Below are 13,861 nucleotides of genomic sequence, written 5' to 3'. Positions count from 1 at the left end.
ATACTTTAAAATAAAGCTTTGCATGAGTTTAATTAGACATCCCCTTTCTGTAGAAATACTTGCTGAAAATTATCATCTACCATAAATTTAGGTTCCCTGTGGGCTTATCTCCAGTGACAACCTAATGACTAAAATCCTGTTCTCACTCATCCCGCTAGCCATATCTCTGCAGCATTTGGCACAATCAGACTTTCTCTTTTGAAGCTTTATTCAAATTTCATTCTCTGGAGACTTTATTAGTTCATTTCCTACCTCTTTGATCATTCTTTTCCTGTCTTCTTTGATGAGACCTATTCCTCCTTTCCTGCATTCAGAGAGAACTTTCTTCAGTATGTTCTTACCTTATAATTTCTCTCACACTCTCTCTTGCTTTCCATTAGACCTTAGCAAGTGGGCAAGTGGTTTGGTATCCTTCTGGCTCTTATTCCTTTTGTGCAATCTCTAATTCAGAGGAATCTAAATGGGAGAAGAGAAAATAATACATATAATTCTTTCATATATGTAAAATATATATATATATAAAAGATTAAAATGTGATGATACAAAAAAATATTGACCATAAGCTTCAGTGGCTGCACACCATGGGGGAGACAGATTCTTCAAGTTTAGTCCAGGCAATTAACAAAACACACACACAAACACACACACACACACACACACACACACACACACACACACGTATATATATCTTAGAAAAGAATATGTGTCCTAGAAAACTAGTTGTATATATATAATATATATTACATATACTTATTTTCTTAGAAAATTTATTTCCTCCCATAGGTTAAATGGCCACACCTATGAGAAGGATTGTCAGCTCTTATCTCCACTTACTTTTTCCTGAGAACATGCACCTCATTTTTCAACACTTATTAACTTTATTATCTGCTGGACCTTCCTACTGGCACCTCAAATTCAACATGCCTAAAAGATAATGTACTATCTTCCACTGAAATAACATTTTTCTTGAATTCTCTTTTGATTTATGGTTCCACCTTTTTTCTATGATAAAAATTCTAAAATCATATTTACCACCCATTTTTAATATTTTCAGATCACATCACATAGACACTCTTCATTTCCACTGCTACCACATTTCAAGAGCCTGTCTTCTTATGCCCCAATATTGCCCTAACTTACTGAATAGTCTGTCTAGCCTCTCCATAAAATCATATTGAATCAGGAACTTTTTTTTCCAGGCCTGCCTCAATATCAATTCTCTTATTGATTCTTTTGATAAACATCTTGGTCATAAAATGCAAAAATTGACAATATATTGAACACAGTACTCTTCCTTGCCTTTTTTTTTTTAACCAAAAATGGTTCTGCAAGAGTGAAGCCAGCTATGAAAACCAGTAACTCTACTGATGGAGAGACCTTACCTGATCTGATTTGAAGATGAAAAATCTAGCAGTTTTCAGTGAGAGAGTAATCTTGTTGGAAAGCAATTGGGGAAGGCTAGGGAGACAAAAGGGCATACTGGGTATGAGAGAGACATACAGAGCTTTGATACTCTCTCTGTCCATTTCCCTGGCCAGCTGCAACTCTGCATGCATTTCAAGGGAGACTGCAGAGGGTCTGATTTTTCCACACATGCCTGACTGACCAGGAGGCTGCACATGTGTGCTGGGGAAACACAGGAAAGTCTAGTAGGAAACATAAGCTAAAGTAGATTCTAAAAATGCTGGACCTTTGAAATGTACTCTCAACACACATTGAGGTCTATTGGCAAAAAGTGAAAACTTTCTTGGTTTTAGGTGTTTGAAGACAGCATATGCTCATTTGCAGTGTGATAACTAAGCTATGCAGAGGCAGGGGCAACCTCTAAGAAGCCAAGCAAAATGATTAAAATGAAATTATACAAAAAAAAAATACTTAGCATCACACCATGGGGGAGACAGATTCTTCAAGTTTAGTCCAGGCAATTAACTAAAACAAATGAATCAATCAACAAACAATAAATTAAAATACAAACCCTTAGAAAAAAATCTAGAATTGCTATAATACATTTTCAAAAATGTGAAGTTCAAAAAACTTATGAAATAAACAGTTGATCTTGAAGGCGCCCCACACAGATCCCATGGAACTATGAGAGCTTGTAGAACAGGCATTTCTGGAAGCAGTAATTTAGAAGGAAATAATGAGACTGCTGTAACAAGTACACTGTAATATATAACATGTAAATATAAACTGATACCTTGGAATGTAAGTCATGATATTGTTATTTTGCACAGAAAATAAAATTGAGAGTATTGAACTATAAGCAAAGACAGGACTTCCAAACACTCCTCAACAGTTTCTTGAAAAAACTAATGCCCCATGAGTCTTACTCCCAGAGCACTTTATGTAGATTCTATTGCTTATGACATAGGATCAAACTTTTTGTGACTTTCTTGCTGGAATTTAAACTTCAATAAGACAAGTACTGTGTCTTATTACTTTTACTATTTCCATCAACTGTTTTAGTGTTCAATAAATACTAGTTAAAGAAATAATCAAGGAGTGCCTGTCCGCATTCAGCTCTAACCTCCCAACTTTCACCGTGATTCTAAAGTCACCATTTCAATAGAGGTCAGCGTGCTCATTTAGCCCTGTGCTCTCTTGCAGGATAACTTTTTTATTGTATTGAATTAATTTAACTTTTTAGATTAAAATTGTATGTATTTAAGATGTACAATACGATGTGACATACACATACCTAGTGAAATGATTACTACAGACTAACATATTTTATTACATAGTTACATTTTTTGGATGTGATGAGAGCACCAGAAATCTACTCTCAGCAAATTTCCAGTATTCAATGCAATGTTATTAACTGGAGTCACCATGCTGTACATCAAAATAACTTTTCAAATAATCTAGACTAGGCCTCAAATGAGCTTTCTCAATCTATAAAAAGAAAAGGAAGATTTATATTGTCCTTGAAATTGAAAATAATACTGCTTTCAGTACTCTGTGAATGCAGAATCAAATATTTTGGTGTAAGTTCTAGCAAATTTAGCTGATAATGATTAGGTATAATATGACAGCATGTTAGACTGGTTAAAGGCATTATCAGATACTTCCATGTTAGATGGCTAAGGATGAGTCTACTTACCTCTCACCCAATCTATTTTCATTTCTGTCTCCCAACCAGCCTGTTTTAGTGCTTGTGAGCCAGGAAATATTCCAAATTTTTCATATTCTACTATCAAAGATGAACTCCTAATTTATCTATTGTCAAATATTTTGCCTTATAATGAATGCAGAGAACCTATTACACAAGTTTTCAAATCCACTTTGGCCTAATGGTGCTTGTAAATAATGCATTTGCATAATGAGCAATATCTATAAAAGCCAATTACCACTAATATGATGACCTTTTGACATCAAGTAAGCTAATAGCCTTTGAAATGTGGATTAGATTACAGAGTGTAAAAACAAAACTTAGATATAAAAGAAACCAGGACCCCTTGTATAAATAAGAATGAAGATTACTTTCTGTTTTGGCTATACTTTTAAAGATGTGTTAATTAGATATGTGATTTGAATTAAAAATTTTAATTTTAATTCATTTTTCAAATAGATAGCATTAAAAAAGAATCATGTAGAAATGATTAAAAGTTGTTGCAAGAGTCTTCTCTTTTCAAAATAATTTCTGGTGAAAGAGAATTACTTTAGCATAATTATCATTCAAACATTTTAAAAATATTAATTTGCTAAAGGTCATATACAGTTTATGTTTACAGCTAGCTGCATGACTTTGAGGTTTGTTGATCCATATATGTAAAATAATAAGGATTAATCAGGTTAGATTTTTACTTATCTTTTAAGATAGATAAAATACAGTGTCTCCAAATATTTAATTCACTATTTTTCTTATGTCATAAATCTATATTACCTAATATAATAGGACTACAGTTGATTAAGGCACTTTGATTTCTATGTATTGCATTTTAAATTGTTCATTTACAATTATATGTGATCTAAAATGACAACTTCGCTATGATGTAACAGGGTAGTGGAAACACAAAAATTATAGCAAATAATTACTAATACAAAATGTACTGTAAACTGATTTTTTGCTTGATTGATGTACTCTATTGTACTTGAATTATTTAGGAATCAAAATTCAATTATCCAAAACAAAAATAACATTCAATTATTCAATTACATTTCAAATAATTTTTAGCATTGATAACATTACTATAGGTTTGCTTCCTCCTATCAGATCTAACCCTAGTAAAATTGCAAAGTGAAGTCAGTTATTTTAAATAATACAGCCACTTAGATTTTCTGCATTATCATCACCACCTTATAACCTTGTACTCAGGTGACCAGAGCTTCACAATCACTCAGGCCCACCCCTGTGCATGGTGGTACAGTGCTATTATTTCATCCCCCATCCATAATTCTTCTATGAAACTTTCTTTTATTTTCTCCCTAGAAAAATCACATCTATACAATTTTCTCAACATATGCTTTGGTAACAACCAACTAATATGGCAAATTAATTGCAATAATTTAATCTTTAAAGGTATGATAGTGTGCAAGCCTGCCAGGATGTACCTAGAATAGGTTGTACTTATACTTTTTCATGAGACATGAGTCTAGAGGTAGAAGCACAGTTGTATAAGGCAAAGTATAGTAAGTGTTATTCATACTAAAGTTGGTGGTGTTGGTGCTAATGTTAGGCTTTACTTAGTGATTCCTGATTTAGTAATAGTCACTGTTGAAAGACTTTTACATGGGAAGGAAAGGGCATTTCAAAAATGATTTTTTTCTGAGTCTTCAGGAAAAATATCATAACTAAATTGTCATCTGCTCATTACTCCAAAGAAAAGGATTTCTATAAATAGAAACAAACCGTGAAAAATTTCAGGGTTAGCTGGAGATAAGTTGAAGAAGGTTGCTTGAAAGTGACAATTAGTCAAATGACAAGAAAATTTCTGGTAAAATTATAAAATGTCAACATTGAAAAATAGTAAGTCCCAGAAATAAGATCAAAACTATTGTAGACATTGAAACATGAAACTGTACTGAGTAAAGGCTAGTGGAGTCTGCAGAGGGCAAGAGGACCTGATCACGACACAGTTGCTACTGTTATAATATTGGTGGAAACACAGGCATATCTCAGGGAGATAGCAGATTCAGTTTCAGACCATTACAAAAAAGCAAATATTGCAATAAAGTGAGTCTAATGCATTTTTTGGTTTCTCAGTGCCTGTAAAAGATATGTTTATACTATACTGCAGTCTAGTATAATAAGTATGCAATAGCATTATGTCTAAAAATTGTACATACCTAATTTAAAAGCTTTTATTGCTAAAAATTGCTAATGATCATTTGAGCTTCCAGTGAGTCAAAATCACTGATCACAGAACACTACAATAAATATAATAGTAATAAAAAAGTTTGAAATATTATAAGAATTACCAAAATGTGACACAGAGACATGAAGTGAGCAAATGCTGCTGGAAAAATAGTGTTAATAGAGTTGCTTGATGCAGGGTTGCACAAACCTTCAATTTCTAAAAAAAATGCAGTATCTGTGAAGTGCCATAAAGCAAAGAGCAATAAAATGAAGTATGCCTGTACTGTTTGATAAGCTAGCATGAGAAACATGACACAGTCAATCAGAAGAAGAAGACACAGTATATAGCTGTACATATACTTAATGACCTCAGTCTTGAGTTTTGAAGGTACAGTCTCAATATTGCCATGGGCACATTCCCTTGCCATGAGGGATAGAGACTTCTGGAAGAGAATTATAAAAGCAGAGATTTGGGGCAAAACATGATGTGAAGCCAGTAATTGATTACTCAGGAAAGTCCTTATTGACAGTTTTTAAATAGCTTCAATAGCTGTTTTCCATGTATTACATCTATATATAGTACATTCCTTTTCTATATTATTCTTGATACCTGACTCTTTAGGAAGGCTTTGTTTTTATCCTCAAAAAAAGCTTTGTAGAATATGTTGAAAAATATGCACTATCTAAACTGAATATAGTAGGTGATGATGTTAGTAATTTTATTTTCTCCCCAAGCCTTTTTTTTTTTTTTTGCTCATTTCTCAGTTTTGTAACTTTTCAGATTGCTTTCCTAACTTTTTAAGCTGAGGTCAGTAGACAGAAATGCTGCAGAGCAGCTAACTTATAATTCAAAGCCTGAAGACTATATCATACTCTTTCAAGAGGATCAAACATCTTTAAAATTCCTGCTGAAGGGAAGAGGGGGAAAATGGGTCAAAAATTTTGTTTGTGCTATTTTCAGTGAAAACACCCCTATTATCTAAAACTTCTGAAAAGCAGTTAGCTCTCTATTCAGGAAGGGCCATTCCATGAGAAAGAGCAAAACGCAAGGATAATCCCACAGCAAACGAAGTTTTGTACATTGGTGTTGGTGAACGCTCAGAGCTAGCATGACCTTAGGCTGGAAAAGACCCCACACTCTGTGCTGCCAATGCCTTCCTGGTCTCCTCAGGCTGTTTTCTCATTATTTAAAGCCTCCACCCACACATATAACACACTAACTCCTTTCTGTACACTTTTTGTTCTTTTAAAGCTTTTTATTGAAATATACTGTTCAAAATTTAGAAATAAACTAAGAATAAACAGGTAAATTGATCAATAGATTTTCACAAACTGAAAATACTCTTGTAACAGCATTTGGATAAAGAAAAGATATTCCAACATTTCAGAAAACAAAAGGAAAGGAACATGTTGAAAATAAAACTTTTTCCAACTTTGTTTCTATGAGTAATAGAGGTTATATTTTGGGATCTGTTAGCTACTAGGGCTTTTTTTCCTAATTTGTTCAGGAATCAGGCTAGAAAGAATGATGCTATTTTTCCAGTGCCCTCAGAGTTGCTAACAACTGCATGTAGGAAGTGACACAGATAGCTAAGTTTTAGTCTAGTTTGGAACTAGAGTACATACATAACTGAAAAAGCCTGAATAAATTCTGTAGGCTGTACCAACATCAATTTCTTGTTTGTTCCATATTGTACTATGAGGAAACTGGGTAAAGTGTGCATGGGGCTCCCTGGTACACTCTTCGGCAACTTCCTTTGAGTCTGTAATTACTTCAAAATAAAAAGTAAGAACAACAACAATAATTCTGAATGTATGAATGTTATTTTAATGGCACTATTCCAGACTGGTTATTGCCTGAACATAATGGTAATTCTAATAATATTTTTGTTAATAACAGGTAAGAGTTACTATGTTTATTATGTGACTAATATCCTAAGAGTTCACCACAGACAATTTCATTTAATACTAACAGGACCCTTTGAATTAAGTGTCATTACAGTATAGAGGTGAAGAGATGTTGCATGATGTCACTAAGATGACCAAATAGTAAATTGCAGAGCCTGGATTTTAACTTATTTAGACAAATCACTGTTATGTCTTAGGTAACATTTATACCAATCATAGTTTTTTTTACTTCACATGAGAGAAGCCACTCTGTAGATGAGCAAGAACATTTAAACAGTATGGTTTCTTGATCATTGTTCCCATCATATTAATAGGAATGTGCATTGCTGATCATAACCTAAATGCAAATCAAATCTTGTTTTTAGTTTAGCATATCAGATAATATCTATTATTGCTTTAATCCTGATGTCTGTCAAGACTAACAGCATTTTATGTTCTGGTATCTCTGATTACAGGTAAAAATAAACAGTATTAGTGTAAAAAGTATATGATGGGATTAGGGGAAATAAAGTTGAAGCAAAGAAATTCTGAAATATAGGAAAACAGTTATTTAAGTATTGACATATGTTTTCTTATCATTTAAAATATAAGCAATGCATATACTTTCTAAAATATAATATGAATTTTCCTTTAAAATATGGCTACTCTATATTGCTCGAAATACTCACTTTTTTAAATTTAACAGTTGCATACATTTTAATTTCAGTCACTGTTCCTGAAAGGTTATGAATAATGTAACAAGTAACTATTTTTAACTCATGTTTGCTTGCCAAGAAAACATTAAAAAATACTTTGTTGCATTCCTGTACACTAACAATGAACTAGTAGAAAGAGAAATAAGAAAAACATTCCATTCACAGTTGCATCAAAAAGAATAAAATACCTAGGAATAAACCTAACCAAGGAAGTGAAAGACCTATACTCTGAAAACAACAGACACTTATGATAGAAATTAAAGAAGATATCAATAAATGGAAACACATCTCATGCTCATGGATAAGAAGAATTAATATTGTCAAAATGGCCATCTGCCTAAAGCAATCTACAGATTCAATGCAATCCCTATCAAAATACCAACAGCATACTTCAATGAACTATAGAAAATAGTTCTAAAATTCATATGGAACCACAAAAGACCCCAAACAGCCAAAGCAATCCTGAGAAGGAAAAATAAAGTGGGGCAGATTATGCTCCCTGGCTTCAAGTTCTACTACAAAGCCACAGTAATCAAGACAACTTGGTTCTGGTACAAGAACAGACCCATAGACCAATGGAACAGACCAGAGAGCCCAAATATTAACCCAAGCATATATGGTCAATTAATATACAATAAAGGAGCCATGGATATACAATGGGGGAAATGACCGCCTCTTCAACAACTGGTGTTGGCAAAACTGGACAGCTACATGCAAGAGAATGAAACTGGATTATTGTCTAACCCTATACACAAAAGTAAACTCAAAATGGATCAAAGACCTGAATGTAAGTCATGAAACAATAAAACTCTTAGAAGAAAACATATGCAAAAAACTTCTTGAATATAATCATGAGAAACTTTTTCCTGAACACATCTCCTCCGGCAAGGGAAACAAAAACAAAAAATAAACAAATGGGACTACATCATGTTAAAAGCTTCTGTAAAGCAAAGGACACCATCAGCAGAACAAAATGCACCCTACAGTATTTAAGAATATATTTGTAAATAACATATCTGAAAGGGGTTAACATCTAAAATATGTAAAGAACTCACACACTTCAACACCCAAAAAGCAAATAACCCTATTAAAAAATAGGTGGAGGATATGAACAGACACTTCTCCAAAGAAGAAATTCAGATGGCTAATAGGCACATGAAAAGATGTTCCACATCAGTAATTATCAGGGAAATACAAATTAAAACCACAGTGAGATATCACCTCACACCAGTAAGGATGGCCAACATAGAAAAGACTAGGAACAACAAATGCTGGCAAGAATGTGGAGAAAGGGATACCCTTCTACAGTGCTGGTGGGAATGTAGACTAGTTCAACCATTGTGGAAGTAGTATGGAGGTTTCTCAAAAACCAAAAATAGAAATACCATTTGACTCAGGAATTCCACTTCTAGGAGTTTACCCTAAGAATGTAGGATCCTAGTTTCAAAAAGACATATGCAACCCTATGTTTATCACAGCATTATTTACAATAGCGAAGAAAAGGAAGTAACCTAAGTGTCCATCAGTAGATGAATGGATAAAGAATATGTGTTACATATACACAATGGAATATTATACAGACCTAAGAAGAAAACAAATCCTACCATTTGCAACAGCATGGGTAGAGCTAGAGGGTATTATGCTCAGTGAAATAAGCCAGGCAGAAAAGACAAGTACCAAATAATTTCACTCATCTGTGGAGCATAAGAACAAAGCAAAAACTGAAGGAACAGAACAGCAGCAGACTCACAGAACCCAAGAATAGACTAACAGTTACAAAAGGGAAAGGGACTGGGGAGGGTAGTTGGGAAGGGAGGGAGAAAGGGAATAAAGGGCATTACGATTAGCAGCCATAACATAGAGTTGGGCACGGGGAAAGCAGTATAGCACAGAGAAGACAAGTAGTGACTATAGCATATTACTACACTGATGGGCAGTGACTGTAATGGGGTATGTGATGGGGACTTGATAATGGGGAGAACCTAGTAACCACAATGTTGCCCATGTGATTTTATATTAATGGTAGCAAAATAAAAAAAAATACTTTGACTGCTTGTATATTCAAATGTATACAGTTTTATTATGGGAAAAAAGTCTCAAAGTACAAGCTCCCACTAAATTCTGTATTTTAAAGAGTTGAAAAAATTACCAGTGGTTATTATTGTGTGTGTGTGTTTATACACATTTTGTGTGTGTGAATATATAATTTTAGAAACATTATAATTTTGGAACAAATCATATTGGTCAAAATTTTGAGCATATGTAATACTTGAGTACATATAATACTCAAAAGTACATGATGCTCAATATAAATTTGAATAAATACATGAATTACAGAGAAATAAATTGAAATATTTGTGGCTGCCAAAGCAGGTAAAGAACTACTATGATTTTATATCCAGTGAAAGGAACAATACTATGAAACAAGTTTTGTTTTTAATGACTGGAGAGAATTAGTACTATTACTAGGCTTAACGATAATATTTGAACTACTAATTCCATGCTAAGTTGCTCATCAGTATATTTTTCCAAAGCTCCAAAGTCCCTTTGATTAAATTGTAACCATCATCCAGGAGTCTGAAATTTCAGTTATTGCATCAGCATTAACAATTTCTTTTGCTTTAATGACCTAGTAATTATCTTAAAATATTATTCCATGAAGTGTGCATCTATACACTGACCCATAAATAAAATGCTATCAGGCCATGGTACATTTGTACATTTGGGAAAACTGAGATAATTAAAAGAAGTCAATTTTATAGTCAATATTTTGAGAAAATTTTTCATTAGTGAGCATAAGAATTCAGATCATGTAATGCTCCAGTGTGCTCTTAATTTTAATTGAAATTTGATATTGTTAATACCAGTCAAGCTGTATTCTCTCTCCTAGTTCAAAACTCACAATCATATATCATCCCTACCCTATCCACAAATGATTTTTTTTTTGAGAGGGCACCTCTCATATTTTTTGATCAAATGGTTGTTTACAATAATAAAATTCTGTATAGGGGACTCAATGCACAATCATTAATCAACCCCAAGCCTAACTCTCAACAGTCTCCAATATTCTGAAGCATAATGAACAAGTTCTTACATGGTGAATATGTTCTTAGATAGTGAATAAGTTCTTACATGGTGAACAGTGCAAGGGCAGTCATATCACAGAAACTTTCGGTTTTGATCACGCATCATGAACTATAAACAATCAAGTCAGATATGATTATTCATTTGATTTTTATACTTGATTTATATGTGAATCCCACATTTCTCCCTTATTTATTTATTTTTTTAAATAAAATGCTGAAGTGCTTGGATTAATACTTAGTCTATAGGCACAGACCTGATCATCTACACTTGCCTTCTTACAGCACTAACTTATGATTTCTATCTTTATCTTGCACAAGTGATTTTTTTGAATTTTGCAACCCTGTATTCTGTTTCCTTCAAATAACCCCCTTTATTATTTTTCCATAAGATTTTCACTGCAGTAGTGACTTAGCTCAAAATACTCAGTCTACCCAGGACACCTTTCTCTCCCTTTGCCACAGCAAAATCCCTGTATACATTAAAGTCTAACTCAATAATAATAGTTCCTAAGCCACAGTAATCAAGACAATTTGGTACTTCTATACAAGGCACTGTGCCAAATACTTATCCAAATTACCACTTAAAGTATTCTAATGTGATGGGTACAATTATTAACCTTACTTTACAAATGAGGAGATTTGGGGTGTGGAAAGGTTAAGTAGCTTGCCAAAACTTCACCAGTAAGAAGTTGTGGGGTTAGACTATGTATGACTTCTGACTATCAGCTCTGGAGACTATCTGGAGAGGCCCTGTGACTACCTGGGAAGGGAGAGAGGTCCAGTTGTCCTCTCCAAGACGTCAGAGACATGACTAAGACCAAGTTGGTTTTTCCAGACCAGAACAGCTGCTTGCCATGTCATCAGCAAGTAACCCTAGTCAGTGTCACATAGAGATGAGGAATTTTCTAAATGAGCCCTTTCCAATTTCCTGACTCAAAATTATGATGGCAAATATAAACACCAAGGGAATTCAGCATCAAGCCAATCCTCTAAACTGGTATGCTAGACTTTAGTCATAGCATACCCATATTCTTAATTTTTTGATATACTCATTCAACAAATACAGCAAATGCCAGCATTTCTCTATGAACTGGAGATCTAGCAATGAAGAGACAAAAGTTTCTACCTCCAGACCTTTCATGGGGACAGTGACATGGGGATTAGACAATTAACAATAAACCTAAGTAGCAAGTGGCCTTATATTTCAGTAAAATATTTCAGTACACTGAATTGTGTAATTCTGTAATCCCATTTTTCTTGTATTCTAGAGTGTACAATTCTATATTTACTATTTTTAATTCATCATTCTTCAGTGGTTTCATAACTATGAAACTAGAAGTTCTTCTTAGTATCCCTAAAAACCACTTTGAATATAATCTACATTCTTTAACACTGTTGAATCCTAACACCATATTGACTTCCTTAGAGGTTTCTCTTATAAACGGTGCTATCCAGATCACTAAAATCATGTATTCTTGATGACTTCCAGATACAAACACCCATAGCAAAAGTCAGACTTAGAAGGCAAATTTGGAAGTTAAATTTAAAGGCAACAATATCGCAAACTAGCAGCTATTTTATTTTTCCTTTCTCATTCTCTCCTTATGTTATTTTCACCTTCCTTTTCTCTCAAGAAAATGTCTTATTATCCAGTTTTTCCTTTTAATGGCAGCTTCTTCAATCAGTGCATATAATGGTCTTAAATAGGAAATTAGATAAGTTTGCTTAGCATAAAAAAGGCCCTTGATATGCCAAAGTACATAGTACTACATACAAAGTACACAGATGGTTTTAGGAATAAAAGGAATAAGTGGTGCCTAGGTGGAGATAACAGGCAGCAGAAAAATGAGATTTTTTCTCTTTCTGGAGATAAAAAAAGTTTAATTTCTCGAACCCATCTGCTGATATGAGAAGGAAAGTTTCCAAGTTGAATGATAGTGCTAAGTATGATTGAGAAATAGGGGGGTGAGGGAGTCATTTGCTGTTGGGAGAACTTCTGTAACCATTGGGAATATTCACCCACATCCCAAGTTTTAGACAACTGAGAAAAAAACAACATATATATGAAGACCTACTTGTAATTTTTCAAAGACTAGAGAAAGTTGTCTAAACATTACTAATGACAAGGCTAACTAGCAGCAAAGAGCATGTACTTTGAAATCAGATTGACTTCTGTTGGAATCCCAGTTTTGTTACTCATTGTCTATAATTATGAGCCTCAGTTTTCTCACTTGCAAAATGATAACAATGACAATTTGACCTACTATTCATTTATTCCCCCAAAAATCCTATTGATTCAGCACTAGTCAATAGATTTCACTTAAACTATGTAAGTAAAACAGCAGATAAAACACATGGGACATAGATTCTTTCAGGGAAAACAGACACTTTAAAGGAGGCAAGAAGTACTATGAAGAAAAATAAGCAGTGACAAAGGATAAGGACTTCTGGGCTTATAGAGTATTGAAAATTTTAAGAGGGTATTTAGGAAAGCCCTCATTGAGAATGTGACATTTGAACAATGTATGGAAGGAAGTGAGATAGTCAACATTTTTAAAAAAATGCATTCTAGCTGAAAAAAAATAGTAAGTGTGAAAATCCAGGCTCTATTACTGGGCCTCAGCACCAGATGTACAGTGAATAAAGGCAAAGGAGATCCACATACCTTCTTACTGTTTTTTTCAAAATAAGTGAAAAAAAAAACCCAATGCCTGAGTCTTAGAAAAGTTTTTGAAAAATCTCAGCAATAATATCCTGAAGTTTCAGAGGAACAATGTACTGTATTTTATTTATTCTGATACATATAATTTTCATGTGTTTTGACATATCTGAAACTGGGATTCAGATAATACTCAATGTGTTAGGAAATTTTGTTA

This window comes from Manis javanica, chromosome 8 (assembly GCF_040802235.1).
Source record: "Manis javanica isolate MJ-LG chromosome 8, MJ_LKY, whole genome shotgun sequence".
Taxonomy (NCBI): Eukaryota; Metazoa; Chordata; class Mammalia; order Pholidota; family Manidae; genus Manis; species Manis javanica.
Note: the sequence above shows the minus strand (reverse complement) of the source record.